Genomic DNA, 6,892 nt, shown 5'->3' with positions numbered 1-6,892 from the left:
GTGTCCCCTGCATTGGCAGGCGGATTCTTAACCACTGCACCACCAGGGAAGTCCAATGCAACATAGTTTTTAAAAACAGTTATCAAAGTTAAGGTTCAGTGTAATGTATTATAGTAAACAAGAAAATGACAGCTACTTTTAGTAAAGGAAAAAAACCCAGCTTATTTGAATTTTCTGACTTTACTTTCTCTGAGACAATATTTTTTTCTCAAATTTAAAAAGAGAATATTTATGGTTTTTAAAAGTATTTAATCGTTACTTCATTGTCGTTGAACACATTACAGAGGAAATAGGTTTCCGAGTAGATTGCCAAATAAATAGCAAGTAGATGGCATTGTTCAAGCTCGCTGTGTCTTTTTCCAGGACTTTCTTTCCTTTTGCACAAAATCATGCGGCAGGAATTGATAATATAAGGTGTTTCTGACTTAGAGGATTTCGCAGTCTAGAAATACAGTCATATGCATGAGCAGCTATAATGTAAGGATGACCATGGTACCAGTGAAGTATGAAAGAGTCATCTGACGCTAGGGAAAATAAGATTTCCTTCTCCTATAAACAAGCCTTCTCTGGATCTGTAGTGAACAGGTCCCCTACCATCAGAAGAAATCTAATCTTGGGTGTCTTCAAGGAAAGATTTCACCATAGCAAAACAATTATAACTTCCCAAAGGTTTTGAGATTATCTGTTGACAACATTTTTGGTGTCTTGTATATGTCATATAAATAAACATAAGTTTCTCCCTGTTTCTCTTACTGGGTTACACAAAAGCAGCTGGATGGGTTTTCTCTAGAGGATACTTTAGGATGACCTGACTTAAAACAGAGGTTGGGTCATCATTTAAATTCACGATGGGAAGGCTTGGAGGACGCCCCAAAGACGTAGGCTATCATCCGTGGAGAATGCTGTAACTGCTGATCATAAAAGACATGCCACAGATATTCATGTGTTACAGGGAGAGAAAATAAACAGTGACTTATAACACGAGCCTCAATTTGAAAGTCACAAGGGCAGACGCTCAGAATTGGAGGTGCTGATTTGTGATCAAGGTGTTTCCCACATGGGCGACGCTAGAAAGCCTCACCCAGAGTGAGTAACAGCCAAGCGGTACTAATATAACGTTGGCTAAGGTTGTTCCAAGCAGTGCAGAGACCAGATTGTTCTAAATGCCTTTCTTTTTCATAGATTTTACCAAACATAGCTGGATCTGCAATAATGCAGAATAAACTTTCCCTGTGTCTAAAAAGAAAAAGGAATTGATTTTCTTGCTTCTTTAAAAGAACTTTTCTGAGTAGCTCTATAATATCCTCCTTCTGATATATATGGAATACTCATTAATAAATAACTAGGCAACACCATGGTATTTTGGTCTCTCTTTAAATATCTTGGAGATCATTGTCTTTGTAGTACGTGGTGGCGCTATGATGACCACGTGGGAGCAATGAGAGTCATCAGCCTGTGGATAAACATTGAAGCGTGGGAGTGGATGGAATCGCTGCTCAGGTGGAATGTGTCTGATAAGAATTGAAGAAAATTAAGGACATACCTTTGAGGAACTGGCATTGAAGGATGGACAGAGAAAAATCTGGAAAGTAGACAGAGAAGAAGCAGCAGGCAGAAGGAATACTAGGAGAGCATGGCGTCCTGGAGATGAAGAAGGAGGACATCTCACAAAAGAACTAGAGGTCAGGTAGGGAAGGCATATGTATCGGTTGGAATTTCCAATTAAATTCCTTCTCTGTAGTGAAAGCAGTCTCTAAAGCCCAGCGAGTGAAAATTGTGAGATGTCTGGGGATCGGACGGAATGAAGATGAGGGTTAGCGTCTGAGGACAGAAGGAAGACGAAAAAAGGACACAGGTGACTTGTAACTCATGGGGAGGTGGGTCAGAAAAGCTCTGGGTTTTGTTGTTTAACAAATGACTGAATTCTTTTTAAAGACTAATGAGATAAAGGCAAAGAACAAGAGAATGTTGATACAATAGCAGGAAAAATAACATGTTTTAATCAGTTCTTATAAAGCATTGAGGTAACAAGATTCATGTGCTTCTTGCTCTATTCATATGTTTCCATTCTTAAAAATAATGCAATTTACATACTTATAAATTTCCTTTAGCATTACTTTTGAATGACTTTGCCCATACACTTTACTCACATTTGCTTTTTGTTATGAGTGGCATAACCCGTTGAAATTAAATACAGACAAATACCCTAAACGTATCATGAGCTATATTTATACACAGTTGTGTGACGTTTCCTGGTATAAGTCAGCTAGTTTTACAATGGTGACTTGGAATTGAGGCCCCTTTTTGGTAAATGTGTTTTTGTACGCCACTTATTTTGTAGGCAAGTTCATGGGTCTTATATATGTTGCTATCTGATGTGGTTATAAATCTATATTTATAGGGCCAGTTTAACTTTGGGCCTAGCTGCCCAAGTTTTTGTATCCATTTTTGTAAGATGTAACATTTCAAAAATTATTAATAAACCATGATAGTACTGATATACGAAAACTGCAATAATTTATGGGGGTTTTCTTCCCGCCCAAAGTGAAGCTGCTTAATTCATAGGCTTTGGAGTGAAGAAAAAAACACACTTGTTTAAAATGATGGCTCCTCTGTGTCCCCTGAGCTTTGGTTTTCTTATCTATAAAATGTGGATAATCAGCCTTATTGGGTTGTTATAAAAATTCATTTAAGCAATGCTTAATAGAGTGCCTGAGACATAGCAAAAATAGTAGAAAGATGTATTTAGCTGTTAAGTAATAGAGGGCCCAATTAAGGACAAGCATTTTAAACAAGGAGGGAATGTATTTGCTCGCATAGTTTGGAAGATGAGCTGAGTCCAGCTTCTTTCCCACGTGGTTCCTTCCTTGATGTGCTTGCTTTGTCTTCAGGGGCCTCCTTCATAGAAATCTGGCTTCACAGCCTCACACCACATCATTCAAAGGAAGAGAGAGCATGAGTGCTTTTGTCATAGTAAGGAAACTTCTTTTACCAGAAGCTTCTCTATGTCTAAATGACCTGATTTAGGTCACATGACCATTTCTTTTTTTTTTTTTTTTCTAGTTGTGTTAAGATATAGTAGACATACATCACTGTATACTTGTAAGGTGTACAGCATAATGGTTTGACTTACATATATTGGGGAAGGATTAGCACAGTAAGTTTAGTTAGCGTCTATTGTCTCATATAGATACGATTAAAAAAAGGAAGCAAAAAAAAAGAAAAGAAGAATTTTTTTCCTTGTGATAAGAACTCTTAGGTTTTATTCTCGTAACAGTTTTCATATGTACTATACAACAGTGTTAACTGGTACTTACTTATCTTGCAAATGGAAGTTTGTATCTTTTGACTACCTTTCTCCAATTCCCTCTCCCCCTCTGGTAACCACAGATCTGATCTCTTTTTCTATGAGTTTTGTTTGTTTGTTCTAGAGTCCACATATAGATGAGATCATAGTGTACTTGTTTTTAATCTATCTGACTTATCTCACTTAGTATAATGCCCTCGAGGTCCATCCATGTTGTCACAAATGGCAAGATCTCTTTGTTTTTCAGGGCTGAATAATATTTCATTGCAGTGTAGTGAAAGCCAGTGGTGTCATTTCTGTGCAAATCTGAAGGTCTGAGAACCAGGGGAGCCAGTGGTGTAAGTCCCAGTCTAAGTCCAAAGGCTGGAGAACCAGGAGCATCAAAGTCTGAGGGCAGGGGAAGATGGACGTCCCAGCTCAGGCAGGAGAGCAAATTTAGCCTTCCCCTGCCTTTTTGTTCTATTAAAGCCCTCAGCAAATTGGATGATGCTCACGCATTGGAAATAGGGATCTTCGTTACTCAGTCTACCAATACAAATGCTAATCTCTTCCAGAAAAACTCTCACAGATACACCCAGAAATAGTGTTTTACCAGCTATCTGGTGATCCCTTAGCCCAGTCAAGTTGACACATAAAATTAAAAACCACAGGCACCTTATTCAATATCTTTCCTCTTCCTCACCATCCCTATAAGACTGACACAGAACCTCACCTTGAATATTTCCTGTAACTTTAGTTCACATACTCCCAAGCCCTCCCACTCCATTTTTCGAAAGCTGTTGGAGTGCTTTATAGAACATTGTTTTTGAGCTGTATGAATATTGTTGTTCTAAGAATACGATTGGAGGAGGGGTGGAGGTGATGCTTACCATAAAATAGGTATGTTAATGAGGGCAGCACTAGCTGCTGTAAAAAACAAGTCCGCAAATATGGAATAGATAAATGCAATGTAAGTTTATTTCTCACTCAAAGTTCGAACGTGTGTTCATGGTTTGTGGAAGGCTTTCCTCCATGTCACACAGGGAACCAAAGTTCTCCCTTGGTTCCTCTGCATCCAGATGGAAAATGAAGAAGGGGAAGAGTGGGACATCACACGAGAAAGGTTTTTATGAGCCACCTGTAGAGGGAACATGTGTCATTGACACTCAACATTACTTTGGCAGCAGCTCAAGCTCTAACTGCCCATGAGACTGAGGAATGGCCAGGAAGAAAGGGAACGATGCTTGTATGACTTGACATCTACCTGGCTCTCTGGCTTCATTTATCTCTATGTCTTCCTCTCACTGTGTATTCTAGACATATTGACCCATATTGACCTTTTTCTTTTAATTTAATTTTTTTTTTTAGTTTCCAGAAGGCACTATAGGGTCCTGATACAGTTTGTTCTCTCTCCAAGGAAAGCTTTTAACTTCACCTAGTTTAGTCAGTTCACTTCTAATTTTCATTTAGACTCAATTCAAAGGTTTATCTTTCCAGGGATATCTGCTCTACACCTTTATGGTGCCTCATATTATTATTCATAACACACAGCTTGTAACATTTGTAATAATATTTGATGAATGTTTATTTCCCCAAGTAGTCTGTAGGCCTTTCAATGGCAATGACCATGCCAGTCCGCCCTCTGGTATACCACAGCTCCTTTCCAAGTGCCTAGAACATGAAGACTATTTGTTTAGTTAACGAAGACAACAATTTCCACCCTCTAACTCTCAATGATGATACTCCCATACTCTCGTGTGGTCAAGCCCTTGACCACAGAAGCAAAACTGTAGGTTCTTCAAAGAAACTTGTTGTGACTTTAAAAGGTTCAAAATAGTCTGTGAATGTGTACCTTTAACTGTGTCATTGGATGTCAAGATGTAGAAAATAATTGAGAGAATGGCCAAGAATATCAGACTGTAAAAATAGATGTAGTATTTTAACACTCTCCTGGAAAAATCTTGATCAAGTCCCCTTGCCTTTGGCTGCCAGATATGACTGTCAATGCATGGAATATAGCACAGTTGGAATGATTTTTACATTTATTACTTCCATCTTTCTTCAGCATTTATGACTGGATTGCCTTGGTTGTTTTCATTGGAGCCTCTTACGCAGTGTAACGTTTATGCCTAGAAGTTCCCCAAGGTACACTTACCCTTGTTTTCTTAGTGTTCAACTCACTCTTTGTGGATGACGTCACTAGTCTCACAGCATCATGGATCATCAATAAGTAAAATACTCCCCGTCTATAATTCCAGCCAAGTCTTCTCTTCTGAGCCCTGATTCTTTATTTTCTGTGCTGATCTTTACTCAAAGATGTCCTAAATCCACCCGAGGCTTAATCTGTCCCAGATTCAATTCAGGATAACTCTCCTTCCTTTCTCATCCTTCTCCTTCAGTAATCTCTACATTAATTCCTGTTATCACCATCCACCAGTTGTGAAAGCCAAAAAAATTATTCATCTCCTCTGACACATTTGCCACGACCAAGAGAAGGAAGAGTCTTGACCTCTGAGCCCAGGATGTCTGCTTTGGCCAATTGTGCCAACTCACATCTGGTCGTGAAATCTGGATGGGAAGAGAAAGCCAGTGTCAATTCAGCAGGATGGAAAATCTCCGTGGCTTAGAAGGCTCCCAGGTTCCTGCAGAGAAAGTTCATTCTGGGCTGGGGATCCCTGTGGCACCTGGAGTGAGATGGATGCCCAGGGGGAGAGTATCTGGGAGAGAATAGTCTCCAGAAAAGAGAAAGACAAGAGGCTTGCAAGAAGATCTGGAAAAGGCTTGCAAGAAGATCTGGAAAATGCTGGCGTGGAAGAATTCCCCTTAGATATTGGTAGTGCTGGCACTCCTGCCTTTGGACCAGGTGCTACCAAAGGCACCACGCCCTGCTTGTCTGCCTGCTTTCCTGCCTGAGTCTGTGGAGAAGCTGCGTGTTTGCTAGTGTGTGTGACCAGGTCTCTGGACCATATGCGTGAGCCATGTGTTGCCTCAATTCCCAAGAACTCAGCCATTCCAGAGATTATTCCTAGTACATGGAAAAAAAACCCCTCCAAATTCCTACTTCCTGGTACAGAAAGATGGTTGGGAACAGGTAGGAACCAAGGTGGGAATTCAAGTTCAAAAAACATTCCGCCAGGTTAAAGTGTGTGGGAAGGCTGTAGTCTGTCATTCAGTACAGAGATATACTTACTGACCAAGACCAGGACTGCCACCTAATGCATGTGGAGACCTCCAGTTTTATCTTTCTCCCTCATTTGCATGGGCATATTTTCCCTGATTATTAGTGCTGTCACATGGACACGGACACGTGTTGGTCTCTGACTCGTGGTGTCCTCACAATCTTTTCTCTGAGAGCTAGTGCCTTAATGGTACATTTGTACACCTTCATAGTTAGATTATGAATGGGTTTCAGTGAATGTCTTGAGGGATTTTGATGGTTTTTACAACACTTTACAGTAGAAGAGTTTTTAGGAATAATACTGATACGCTCAATACCGTAGAGTATGTGTCTTGATAACATTGGTCTATAATCAATTAATTTTAAAACTTTATTCCTGGAGACAGCCCTAAATTAGGCCAGTCCATCAGTAACCAGATTGCATCTGG

General features: G+C 39.8%; 1 pseudogene; it reads left to right on the top strand.

The window, feature by feature from the left end:
• Window positions 1-5,891: 5,891 nt before the first annotated feature.
• Window positions 5,892-6,570, top strand: LOC114238217 (transmembrane protein 183A-like; annotated as a pseudogene).
• Window positions 6,571-6,892: the final 322 nt, after the last annotated feature.

The sequence above is a fragment of the Balaenoptera acutorostrata genome, chromosome 7 (assembly GCF_949987535.1).
Source record: "Balaenoptera acutorostrata chromosome 7, mBalAcu1.1, whole genome shotgun sequence".
NCBI classification, from domain to species: Eukaryota; Metazoa; Chordata; class Mammalia; order Artiodactyla; family Balaenopteridae; genus Balaenoptera; species Balaenoptera acutorostrata.
This window is presented reverse-complemented; position numbering and strand designations above follow the sequence as displayed.